Genomic DNA, 13552 nt, shown 5'->3' with positions numbered 1-13552 from the left:
TCTTCATGTACTTTATAACACTTCAGCTTGTGATTCTTATTAAGAGCGGGTCATTTTTTAGGATTCTTCACCTAACCTAAGTCTCTGAGATCCTGACACCTCACACTTCTGAAGACTCCAGGTAGGTTTCAGTACTGGGAAATGGTGGCGCTGGAGACTAAAGGGTTCCTGATGGTTTCACACTTAATTCTTCACCTTAATTCTTAATTATTTTGCAGTTAACGTGTCTTTTCTTCTCCAGCTGTTTTTGTATGACCCCGCTGACCCAATGAGCATTTCACTGTCCAATGGTCATGCTTTGACTTTGCAATTTCTAGTATTACATTAGTATTGCGTCCTTCTCATGAGTATTTAATAATTTTTGACTTTTCAGTCTGAGTTAAATCTCTTTTTTGGCTCATTTTATCTGTAAAAGAAAACCTGCCTAATAATTCTGCACTCCCTGTATATTATGTTGACAACTGATCAATTTAATATTTACCATATTCTGCATAATTGGGCATTTTTAAATAAACACTGTCAAAAACTACAAGTTTTAGGGCTGGACAATATGACTATATATAATATTAATTAAGTGATCACTCCGATTTAAACCTATCTATATTGTAGTTATATAAAGCTTTCACAGTCACATGTAAATGTTAGGAAACACGACTCCTGGCTGCATGTCAATATCCATGGATTAGGTTTATTTGACATGTCGTAAGGAACACTTTTGAGCCCAATCTTTAGTGTAATTGTTTGTTTTACTCGCATTTTCCCAGTTACCCCTATTAAATCCAGTCATGCAGCAGGTTCACTGGCCCCACAATAAAAAAAGAAAACATAATGGGCCTATAAAATAAGCCTAGTTATTATTTTAGCTGTTTTTGATACATGTAACCTAAATAAATAAGGTTATGACACCAAAAGCTACTAGATTGAGGGTGCTTTCACACTTGGTTCGATTGCCTGGACCGAACCTGAGTTCGATTGCTCCCCCCTCCCCCTGCGCCCACTGGACTGTGTTCACATTATATTATTTGGGTCCGAACCGCGGTTCGTTTGCGTCATCAAACCAGCAGCTGTTTACTATGTTGCTTAGTAACGATGGCACAGCAGAAGGCGGCAAAATGCATAACGTTGCTCTCCTCACTTTTATATTTTTGTTTTTGAACCGTTGGTTTTGTTCATAATGGCTCTTGAGTCTGTCTGCCGTGAATGTAGAATGCTGAAGGCGAGCAGAAATAAGAAAGGCTACGCTACAGTTCTCTGCTTGCAGCACGTCAGTCACGCTCGTTGGGAAAGTGAGTGAAACACACACAAACACATTTTTATCAAACAATACGGCATTAATAGCGGTTCACTTCCGCAATTTGGTACGTTTGCAACCATATCAGAAGCGAACCGTACCGGAGTTCACTTGAACCGCACCCCAGACCACCCTTTTTAAGCGGAATCGGGTACGGTTCGCGTGTGCGCACCCGAGTTCAGAAGACCGTGTTCACATCATCCAAACGTACCGAACTCTGACGTCAATCGAACCCGGGTGCGCACCAAAAGTGCTAATGTGAAAGCACCCTAAGTCACTTAAATTTTAAATAGGGTTACACAAGTACTGTAAGTAATAAAATAGTAACAAATATTCAAATTACGAGTAATAGCACAAAAAAATACAACACAATAAACTAATGAAATAAACAGTGATTTTTTTTTAACAGGAGATTTTCAGGTACAGAACAGGTATCAAACTCATTCAGAATCAAATTTTAACAAACATCCACAAAATACATGCCATACTAACGTGATCTGATGTGCTGCATCACGAAGAGTTTGTAAAGATCCATTTTGAGAGTTATACGCTGGACCTCTGTAAAGCCAAACATGTTAGTAGTGTGTCAGTCCAGTCCTCCACAAGCCTGCCCCAACAGTGGCATAAGCCAAGAGGCAGAAAAATAACTCTGCTGCCAGTAACAGATGTTGTGGTGGTGAAGGCGAAGTCTTCTGTCACTACAGCAATGACAGGTGAGTTGTTTTTTATACTTTCAAACATGATAAACCATGTAACATACTGTGGCGTTGGAGTACCAGTCCTATGACACAAGTATTTTGTATATTGCAGAGCCTTGACTGAAGTGACGGATGAGGATTTGGAGTTACTGAGAGGATTGACAGGGACACCTATGAGCTACAGAGCAAACAGGCCCCAGTAGATGTAGCAGCAGGTCAGGAAAAGTACCTTCTTGGAAGTGGTTTGAGTTTACCAGGTAAAGCAGTGATACGGATTATAACTGGATACAGATTAAGATTCATTTATTATCATTTGCGTGCAGACACAGTTTACAATCTACAAAGAAAAACATTCATAATATAACATGAGAAAATGGTATACAAAATGCAACTGTGACAGGCAGAGAGAAATCATGGTCACATGGGTTAACTCAAAATCACTCGGCAACAGTAGAGAAGTCCATGACCTCCCAATCAAATATGAAAATACTCTTCTTATTTCTCTAACTATAGCCAAGAAAATAATTCTACTAAACTGGAAATCCAAAAGTTTTATTCATATTAAACACTGGATTAATATTCTTACAGAATACATCACATTATATACATACACCAATAAGAAAACTATGTCCATATTTACAAACATCTGGAACCCATTTCTACAATATTTAATTCATGAGTTCATGTGCCCACATAATCTTAGTGTAAGTGGTAAACAGATTTGGCTCGCTGTCTTCTATAGAGGGGCTTGGAATGGATATTCTACTCGAGCTCCAATCGCCCCCCCATAACAGGCAAAACTGTACAAAAAAGAGGAGGAGGAGGAGGGATGCTGAAAGAACTAACAACAGGAAGAGGGAAGATGCTGGTTTTATACCTTGGTATTAATTGGAAGATTTCACAGACAGGGCTTAGCTTAAGATAGGACTAGTCCTTACTTCTATTATGATATTTATTAATTAATGATTATTATTATTATTATCTTAAGATGTCAGTGAAAGTTATTTTAAGTTAAAGGGATAATTCAACTAAAAATGAAATTTACTCACCCTCGATTCTAAACCTGTAAACATTTCTTTGCTGAAGACAAAAGAAGATATTTTGAAGAGTGTTCATAACCAGTTTTCGAGCCCCATTGACTTCCACAGTAGCCTGGAAGTTTCTAGTATCCAAGTAAGAAGCTGATTATCTGTTTCAGGTGAGCTAATCTTTGTAGGACAGTTCAGGCCTTCAGCAGCAGGACTGGACACCCCTGGACTCGGTTCTTAGTCACCAAAACTGACAGAATTAATAATTAGTGAATTACACGCACTGTTTGCTGACACTTGAGTGATTCACAATGTATTTCCATATTTCGGATATTTCCATATTTCGGATATTTCCATCTTTTGTGTTTCTGCAGAAGTCAGTCATGTGGGCAAAATCATGAGGGTGAGCAAATAAATCTCATTCTTCATTGTTCATTTAAGCAACAGAGCAGAATACCGTTAATCTTTAGATACTTAAGTTATGTTTTAACAGCGAGGGGCAAGCACATTAGGGTTTGGATTTTATTTTCCCTTCATAATAAAAACCTTCATTTAAAAACTGCACGTTGTGTTTACTTGTGTTATCTTTGATTCATATTTAAATTAGTTTGATGATCTGAAACAATAAAGTGTGACAAACATGCAAAAAAATAAAAAGTCACTTTTTCACACCACTGTATTTATTGACATGGTTTTAAAACTATTTGCTATCCTGTTTGTTGGCCTTAAAACGTCTTAAAAATGCACATATGTACACCAGGGAAATCTAAATTTTCTAGGGGACCATGCCCCTGTATCCCCCAAACAAACAACATTTTCTGACCAGGGTAATTATGAAACCCTGCGTACGGCCCGGCTTATATTCTATCTAATGAAATCTGAAGTAAACGTGTATTATTGTGATAAAAAATAAATGGGGCCAAACGCATTTGAATGTAAAGGTTTGTGTCTCATTATTCTATTAATAACTATCTAATACTATCTAATACTTCAAATCTCAAGGTTAAATCAGAAGATTTTTTTGTAAAAATGTTTCTGTAACAGCTGCCAAAAATTAGTATTTAGCTCCACTGTGGTTTTTAACAAAAACAAAAAAAAAAAACTTTTTTTAAACATCGTTTGTACCATATTTGTCACTGTTTTAATTTTAATATACAAAAATTATCTGGTAAAATAGTTGGATTTCTATGCACTTCTGTGATTGTAGACGATGCATGACTTTTATTTTGGAATGACGACATGACGTCATAAGACTGCGCCGCGCTCCTGCATCTGTGATTCTGCTGAATAAAGGTTTGTTTTAAGAATTTAAGCTGTTTTAATCGACAGAAACAGTTCAATGATTTATAGTTGTTACCGTTTTTTAAAGCGATGTGAAATGAATTATTTACTATCTAATGTAACATTGTGATTCTTTATCTAACAGTAGTGAAGGATATTTGTGTGAGTAAAACTCATCCACTGATGAGAAACAGTAAACCTGCGTCTCATTTCTCTCTATATATAAATCATAAATCAGTTTATCATGAACTCGAGTTCAGTCTCTGGCGAGTAATGATGGAGAAACTGAACTTTTCAACTCCGAGTCAATTGAATCAAACACTTTGAGAAATGATTCAGTGAATCACGACTCGTGCTGTTCGAACAGTGAACATGAACGAGAACAACAAACTAATTAATCATGTTTCATCAAAGTGTAATCATTTAAATATAATCTATAATTCATTTAATACCATATGAGGATCATAAATGCCTGAAATATGAAGTTTATTAATTTGTAGAGTTAGTTTTGAGTGTTTTTTTTTTGTCCAACAGGTCATTGAAGACTTTTAACTCTGTTAATTATTCTGTACTTACAGATGGAGTTTATTAAAGAGGAGACTGAAGACATGAAGATTGAGTTTATTAAAGAGGAGACTGAAGACATGAAGATGGCATTTATTAAAGAGGAGACTGAAGACATGAAGATTGAGTTTATTAAAGAGGAGACTGAAGACATGAAGATGGCATTTATTAAAGAGGAGACTGAAGACATGAAGATTGAGTTTATTAAAGAGGAGACTGAAGACATGAAGATGGCATTTATTAAAGAGGAGACTGAAGACATGAAGATTGAGTTTATTAAAGAGGAGACTGAAGACATGAAGATGGCATTTATTAAAGAGGAGACTGAAGACATGAAGATTGAGTTTATTAAAGAGGAGACTGAAGACATGAAGATTGAATTTAATAAAGAGGAAAGTGAAGATATGAAGATAATTAATAAAGAGGAGTCTGAAGAAATAAAGATTGAAGAAACATTCAGTGTGAAACTTGAAGATACTGAGGAACAAACAGGTTGGTTTTATTCTCACAGCTGAACTCAGTCATTTGATCATTATTAAAATGTCCAGCTCTACAGAAATAGAGCATATACAGAAGTATAATCTTACAGATAATATTACTGAATCCATTCACTCCAGCATAATATCATTCAGGTATAAATTCCTTGATCATGAAATTGTTTAATTAAGGTTTGCAGATGCTGAATGAATCAAATGATTATTAAACAGCAGCACAAACTCTGTGAAATCAGCAGCTCTTCCTTCAGACGCACTCAGTGCCTGAATTTGTTTCATTCAAGTGGACTTACTGTAGGAGCAAGAGTTAGGGTTTGATTTAGGGCTGTTTTTTTGTAATTAAAGGGTTAGTTCACCCAAAAATCAAAATTCTGTCATTTATCACTTACCCTCATGCCATTCCACACCCGTAAGACAACTTTAAAATTCAGTGTTTCCATTAAATGTGACCCCAAACCACAAATCCAGTCGCATGGGTATATTTGTAGCAATAGCCAACAATACACTGTATGATGTATGTCAAAATTATGCAATATTAAGTAAAGATCATGTTCTATTAAGATATTTTGTCCATTATTTTAGTCTGTTATATTGAAACAAACCAGTCTAGACTTTGAGCATGTGAACTTTCTACAGAAGCTGAAACGTCAAGATATGACGTGATATATTTTTAAAAACATACGAATAACGAATAATAATCACTCAAATTTTAAAATATACAATCTACTCCACTTTACTGAAAACTTCACTTGATCTTGTGTTTCAGGTGTCTTACATTCACATGTGTATGAAAGGAAGTCAGTGGAAGGAGAAGTCTGCTGTGAACGGCCCTTAATAATTACACTGATTTAGGAAAATTAATTAAATATCAAATGTCAAAATATGGCTGTTAATATCACATTAGATCATTTTGTCATTGATTGAAAATATTTCAGAGCAATGTTTTCTTTATTTTCTTAATATTATTTATAGTGAATTATTAAGAATTATTTAAGGGAAGGTGGCAGAGCAGCTGTTTGGGAAATTCTGTAGCCAGAAGACGTCCATTCAGTGCTGATTGTCTGAATTCAGTAAATCTTGATGTAAAAACATTTGAAATTGGAGTCAGATTAAACGAGCAGCTAAAGTAAAATTGAGACTAAATTCTAAAATTAAGTGAACTTCACAGGAGCACTGAAAAGACGTACACACATTATACCTTCACCAGACCACTGGATTATGTCGCTGGAACGACAGCTGGTCCTTTACGATTGGAAGATTAATGTTAAAGTTTCAGGGACATATGCAAGTGATTTATGCAAATGCATCAAAATGATCGTAATGTTTTGTTCCAGTTGTCTATCACAACAAGTCTCAATTTTATCACATTTAACTTTGTATTTCTCCCTTTAAATTATTTTGATTTATTGAAAATTAAATGATATTTTTTCTCTTTCATTTCAGAGCTGATGGAAGTGAAGGAGGAGAGTGAAGAACTGAGTGAAGTGGAGGAGGAACATCTTGACAAACCTGGAGAAAGACCTTTGAGTCGCTTAAAGACTAAAAAGACATTTCTAAAGAAAAGAGACAAGAAATCTACAACCTGCACTCAGTGTGGAAAGAGTTTATCAACCAAACAACATCTTGAGATTCACATGAGAGTTCATACAGGAGAGAAGCCGTTCACATGTGATCAGTGTGGAAAGAGTTTCACAACCAAACAAAGTCTTGATGTTCACATGAGAGTTCACACTGGAGAGAAGCCGTTCACATGTGATCAGTGTGGGAAGAGTTTCTCAACCAAACAACATCTTGAGATTCACATTAGAGTTCATATAGGAGAGAAGCCGTTCACATGTGATCAGTGTGGAAAGAGCTTCAAACAAAAAGGACATCTTAAGAGTCATATGAAAGTTCACACTGGAGAGAAGCCACACACATGTGATCAATGTGGGAAGAGTTTCAGTCAATCAGCAAACCTTAAAGCACACATGAGGATCCACACAGGAGAGAAGCCGTGTGATCAGTGTGGGAAGAATTTCTTAACCAAACAACATCTTGAGCTTCACATGAGAGTTCATACAGGAGAGAAGTCATTCACATGTGATCAGTGTGGGAAGAGTTTCACACAAAAAGGAAGTCTTAAGGAACACATGAAAGTTCACACTGGAGAGAAGCCACACACATGTGATCAATGTGACAAAACATTTCTAGGGTCATCAGACCTGAAGAGACAACTGAGAGTTCATACAAAGGAGAAGCCACATTCATGCTCTTTGTGTGGAAAGAATTTTTCACTGTTTTATAGTTTACATGCACATGAGAAAATTCATACTGGTGTGAGAGAGTACATGTGCTTTGAGTGTGAGAATACTTTTACTACAGCAAACCATTTAAAAGTGCACCAGAGAATTCACACTGGAGAAAAACCTTACAAGTGTTCACACTGTGACGAGATTCAGTGATTCATCATCTCTGAAAACACATGAGAGGATTCACACTGGAGAGAAACCTTACAAGTGTTCACACTGTGACAACAGATTCAGTCAGTTAGCAAATCTGAAAACACATGAGAGGATCCACACTGGAGAAAAACCTTATAAGTGTTCACAGTGTGACAAGAGATTCAGTCAGTCATCATCTCTGAAAACACATGAGAGGATCCACAGCAGAGAGAAGCTGCACACATGTGATCAGTGAGGAAAGAGTCAAAAAGTCACCTGAAGATACACATGAAGATCCATGCAGAGGAGAAACCACATCACCACAGTCTGAAATGAAGTAGTTCATTTTTATGTGCTGAACAAAAAATTTATTCTGTGTAACTTAGCTTTGCTCTCTGAACAGTGGCGGCCTGCAGTTGAATTTTTGTGATCACTGAAGCCCCGGGTATACTTCGGCCGTCCTCGTTTGTGAATTTGACATTCATAATTTTCGTTAAGCAGCAGGCTCGTGGCCAGCCGCACACCCCGTCTGCAGGCAGCCAAAATTTCGAGACCGCGCAGATGGTGCACATGCAACAGCGTATGCGCAAGTAAGACGGAAGAGCCCACTAGGTGGCAATATGTACAGTACTGAGCACAATGTGCAGTCGTCAAAGAAGAGTGTAAATAGTGATTCAAAAACAAGACGAATAAACTCAGAGGCATGCTTTCCCCATCGTTTTTTAATTCCTGTTCTCTTGGTGCATCTTCTGAACTATGTTGCAATGGTGGATGCACTATTTTTCTTCTTCGATCCTGCCCAGCGAATGTCCCATTGATGACATGATGTCTGGTAATACTAAAGAAAATGTTTTATTGCGCATGTGTCGCACTCGGTGATCCATGTGCATCCGTGGTTTAGTATACTTTGAAAGATGTAATTGAAAGATGATGGACACGACTGCACACGAGACACGGCTTGCACACTCAACTGTGCGCGAGATGGAGCAGAACGTGGGAAATGACCCGGGCCTAAACCACTCTAAATTGTAGTGGACAGGAGCTGACTGAAAATACCCCCAATGTCCCCCATATTATTATGTCTTGACATGTAGTTTAACTGTTGCTGGTTGATGCGAGAGGCATTCTGGGATACCTGGCTGTCTCAAGTCCCCTCTCGATGCATCCTCGATAAAAGTCGGATCAAGAACACATCCGGGCATTTTGAACTGTACTTGGCTAGATGTGAACTTTGAATTGGATCAGTACTCGGGACGCAGCTGATGATGTTTCAAAAACAGACAAGAACGCATATTAAAAATAGATAACTAATGAATGAATGAGGCATTTATATAACACTTTACTATGTACTACTGTACACCGTAAGTGCTTCACAATCACATCAGGGGTCACTCCTCATCAACAACCTGGATAATTCAACAGCAGACAAAGAGCGACAGCACCAAGACCAAATCTGGTTTATTGATAAAGAAAGCTCCTTTTTGAAAATTTGATCTGACGTTGTCGGAGTTGTGAGATCCAGATGATCACTGGGCGTTCAGCGCTCATGTACCCCGCCAAGAGCAGCCTTACCTCGGCTAGTCCTTCTGATGTTTGCCGCTGACTCTGATGACTCTGTAGTGGTTAAACATGAGTTAAAATTCGTCTTTTGTAACAGGCAATCTTTCTTCTCATTAATCTATAATTTGTTCCCTGGATAATCGTTTTGGCTGAGGGTAAAGTTTCATAACTTTATATATTTAGGCTATTTAACTTTACCGTTGTAGTCTATTGGAGCGCTGACTTTGAACGTTTGACTGAACTGTTTGCTTTAATTTTTATTGTAGCTTCTTATACCTGTAAATGTAAATGGCTGTTATTGATCATTAAAACTGACATTTAACAAAATGAGACAGAGTTGTGTTTTACGATTGCAAACTATATGCACATATTGACTGATCCACATATGTTTAATATTTTTAAAATGTAAATGAAAAGAGGAAGTTTTATAGTTCTGGTTTATACCATTCTGGTGTTTTATAGTTTGTTTGGTTGAAAATATACATGTAGTGAAGATAATCATTGACTGCGTTGCCTGAACCACATGAATGAGTATTAATATGTTCATTTTATTGTTGCCTAAAATATACATACAGAGATAACTGGAATGGCCAGAATATCAAAATGTCAAGTGTCCCCAACTAAGCAAGCCAAAGGTGACAGCGGCAAGGAACCAAACTCCAACAGGTGACATCAGGTGACAATCAAGTGGCAAACACGTGTTAAAATTGAGAAAAAAAAACTGGAGAAACCAGGCTTAGTCGGGGGGGCCGGTTCTCCTCTGGCGAACAGTGCTTTGTTATGATTCAGGTAACTATCACAAGTCTGACAGGATTGCAACATTTAAAGTATTTAATAATAATAATAATAAGTTTTATTTATATAGCGCCCTTCCAGAGCTCAAGGACGCTTTACAGTGAACAATTAACAGGTAAGAGATAATACAAGTAGACAATGATGAGAAACAATAATGGAAGTATACAGAAAAATAGAGTCAAGTACAAAAATACAAAACAGGACTTAAGAGACATAACATTCAGAGAGATAATAGTAATAATGCAGAGTAATCAATTAATCAAATCAGGGGTATAACATTCAGAAAACAGGTGAGTTTTGAGTAATGATTTAAATTCAGAGATATTATTGACACAACAGAGTAAGCGTGGGAGAGAATTCCAGAGTTTGGGTGCGATAGCACTGAATGATCTGCCCCCCCATTGAAAAGAGGCGATGCCGAGGGACAACGAGAAGGCCAGAGTCAGAGGAACGTAGTGAGTGAGTCGGAGTGTAGGGGACGAGCATATAACAGAGATAAGGGGGAGCCAAACCATGTAAATATTTAAAAGTGAGCAGAAGAATTTTGAATTTAATACAGTAGGCAACTGGAAGCCAGTGGAGATCATACAAAATTAGGGTGATGTGAGCAGAGCGCTTGGTATGGGTGAGTATTCTAGCAGCAGAGTTTTGAATGTATTGTAATCTGGAAATGGAGCTGGCAGGTAGACCAATGAAGAGGACATTACAGTAATCAAGGCGTGATGAGACAAATGCATGGATGACAGTTTCGGCGTCTTTGGTACTGATGAAGGGACGGAGTTGGACAATGCGACGTAGGTGAAAGAATGCAGACTTGGTAATAGAGGTAATATGAGACTGAAAGGAAAGGGTGGAGTCAATGATTACACCTAAATTTTTAACAGTATTAGATGTTTTGATATGAGAACCATCTATTTCACAGGTGAGATTTGTAGAAATTTGGCTAGTAAGTGAGGGAGTTCCAATGAAAATAATCTCAGTTTTGTCCATGTTGAGTTTTAGAAAATTTGAATTAAGCCAATTTTTTATTTCTTTAACACAAGCAGAGATTTTGTCTGTTTGGGGAGGTAGAGTAGGTGTGCAGATTGAGTATAATTGAATGTCATCAGCGTAAAAATGATAGTTAAGACTGTGACGTTGTAAAATCTGACCAAGTGGTATGATGTAAATTATGAATAATAACAGCCCGAGAACGGATCCCTGGGGAACCCCTCTCTTCATGGGGACAGTCGGTGATTGAAAATCCTTAACCGAGATGTAAAATTGTCTGTCATAGTCATAGGAAGAAAACCAAGAAAGAGCACAACCAGAAATACCCAAATCAGAGAGACGAAAAACAAGTAATTCATGGGAGACTGTGTCAAATGCAGAGCTGAGATCAAGTAGAAAAAGTATAGACAGAAAACAAGAATCAGCAGAAAGCAGTAGATCATTCAAAGCCTTTACAAGTGTAGTTTCGGTACTATGGAGGGGGCGAAAACCAGATTGAAAGGGATCGAAGAGATTATTTTCAACTAGAAAAGACTGGAGTTGGGAGGCAACAGTGCTTTCCAGTAATTTTGCTATGAAGGGTAAATTTGAAATAGGATGGTAGTTAGATAGAACAGAGGGGTTGAGGCTGGGTTTCTTGAGAACAGGGGTAACTGCATCAGTTTTGAGTGGCAGAGGAAATGAAGCAGAGGTAAGTGATGTATTGATGAAGTGAGAGATAGGTGCAGAGATGGAAGAATGGCAAATTTTCAGGAGAGAAGTAGGAGCAGGATCAAGTTGACAGGAAGAAGAGTTGGATTTCAAGATTAACTTAGAGACAGAAGATGGGGTTGTCAAAGAAAAACAAGACAGTTTGACTGGATAGATTTGGTGGATAGTTGAGCTTTGTGTCAGGAGAGAAGCATTGGTGGACGGCATCTGTCTTTTCAAGCAAATAGTCCAGAAAAGAACAGCAAAGCTCATTAGAAGCTATGGAATCTTGAGGTGGAGGTTTTGTGAGCTTATTTATTGTATTGAAAAATGCTTATAAAACAAGAAATTAACAAAACAGCAACTTCTGTCAGACACATGATCAGAGTGTCAGACAGAACTAATTTCAAATTAATAAGAACATCAAAATAAACTAACCAAAGGAAAAACAACCAGAAGCAAGTTCGAGAGAGCGCACACCAAACAAAGTCCAAACTTTATAGGGGAAGAACTGGTGGAAATAGTTCCGTTGATGAGTCTCCCAACCACACCCACCGGCCGGCCACCGCAAGAAGGAGAGACTCATCACACACCCCCTAAAAGAAAAAGACCAGAGTCTTTAAGAACAAATCAAAACTCCACAAAATTCCAGTAATCCACCTATTAAGAGATTCAATCCCAAATCACTGTCTTAACTCTCCAACTCCTTCCAGCAACCTTGGCACCTAGGAAGCAAATTAAGAAAAGAACAGAGACAAAGACAGGGAAAAATAGGACAAATCCTACAACATTTAAACTACATGGACATGGACAATGGAGAAAAACTAATGGATTGTGATCTGTAAAAACCACCAGCGGTCCCTCCGACGAATCCACATAAACTCCACAAAGTGTTGCAGAGCCCAAATCAAAGCAAGAGCTTCCTTTTCAATCACTGAATAATTAAGTTGGTAAGAATTAAACTTTCTAGAAAAGAACCATTTGATTGATACCAATTGATGCCATCTTCAGAAGTCTGTAACAAAACTGCACCAGCATCCACATTGCTGGCATCCACCTGCAACTGAAACGCTTGGTCAAATTTCGGAGCTCTTAAAACAGGACCCTCTGTAAGGAGCATTTTTATTTTTTCCAATGCTTGCTGACAACTGGAAGTCCAGTGAAAGTCCACTCCTCCTCACAATAAATTTGTCAGTGGGGCCACCACTGTAGAAAAGTTTCTACAAAAACAACGATAAAACCCTACCATTCCAAGGAATCGCATAAGTTCTTTTTTGGTAGTAGGCGTAGGGTAATTATCAATCGCTTCTACTTTTGTACGGACAGGGCGCACTTGGCCTTGCCCCACCACTTTCCCCAAGTTGGCGAACTCACATTTTAATAAATTAACAGTCAAACTTGCCTTCACTAATTGATCAAATAGTGCTCTAATTTGAAGTATATGTTCATCCCAAGTTCGACTATACACAACGACGTCATCTAAGTACACAGCGCATCCCTTCAAACCAGAAATATCTTTATTCATTAAACGCTGGAAAGTAACGGGAGCGTTGCGCAACCCGAAACTCATAATCTTATACGAAAATAATCCAGACGGTACAATGAAAGCAGAAATTTCTCGAGGTCTTTCAGTTAAAGGGATAGTTCACCCAAAAATGAAAATTCTGTCAGTAATTACTCACCCTCATGTTAATACAACCATGTAAGTCTTTCTTTCATCTTCGGATCACAAATTAAT

At 37.7% G+C, this 13552-nt stretch overlaps 1 pseudogene; it reads left to right on the top strand.

Annotated features, from left to right (window-relative positions):
• The window catches only part of LOC137005890 (zinc finger protein 721-like), a 271315-nt pseudogene extending 262736 nt beyond the window's left edge, over positions 1 to 8579 (top strand).
• The last annotated feature ends 4973 nt before the right edge of the window (positions 8580 to 13552 follow it).

The sequence above is a fragment of the Chanodichthys erythropterus genome, chromosome 3 (assembly GCF_024489055.1).
Source record: "Chanodichthys erythropterus isolate Z2021 chromosome 3, ASM2448905v1, whole genome shotgun sequence".
Lineage (NCBI taxonomy): Eukaryota > Metazoa > Chordata > Actinopteri > Cypriniformes > Xenocyprididae > Chanodichthys > Chanodichthys erythropterus.
This window is presented reverse-complemented; position numbering and strand designations above follow the sequence as displayed.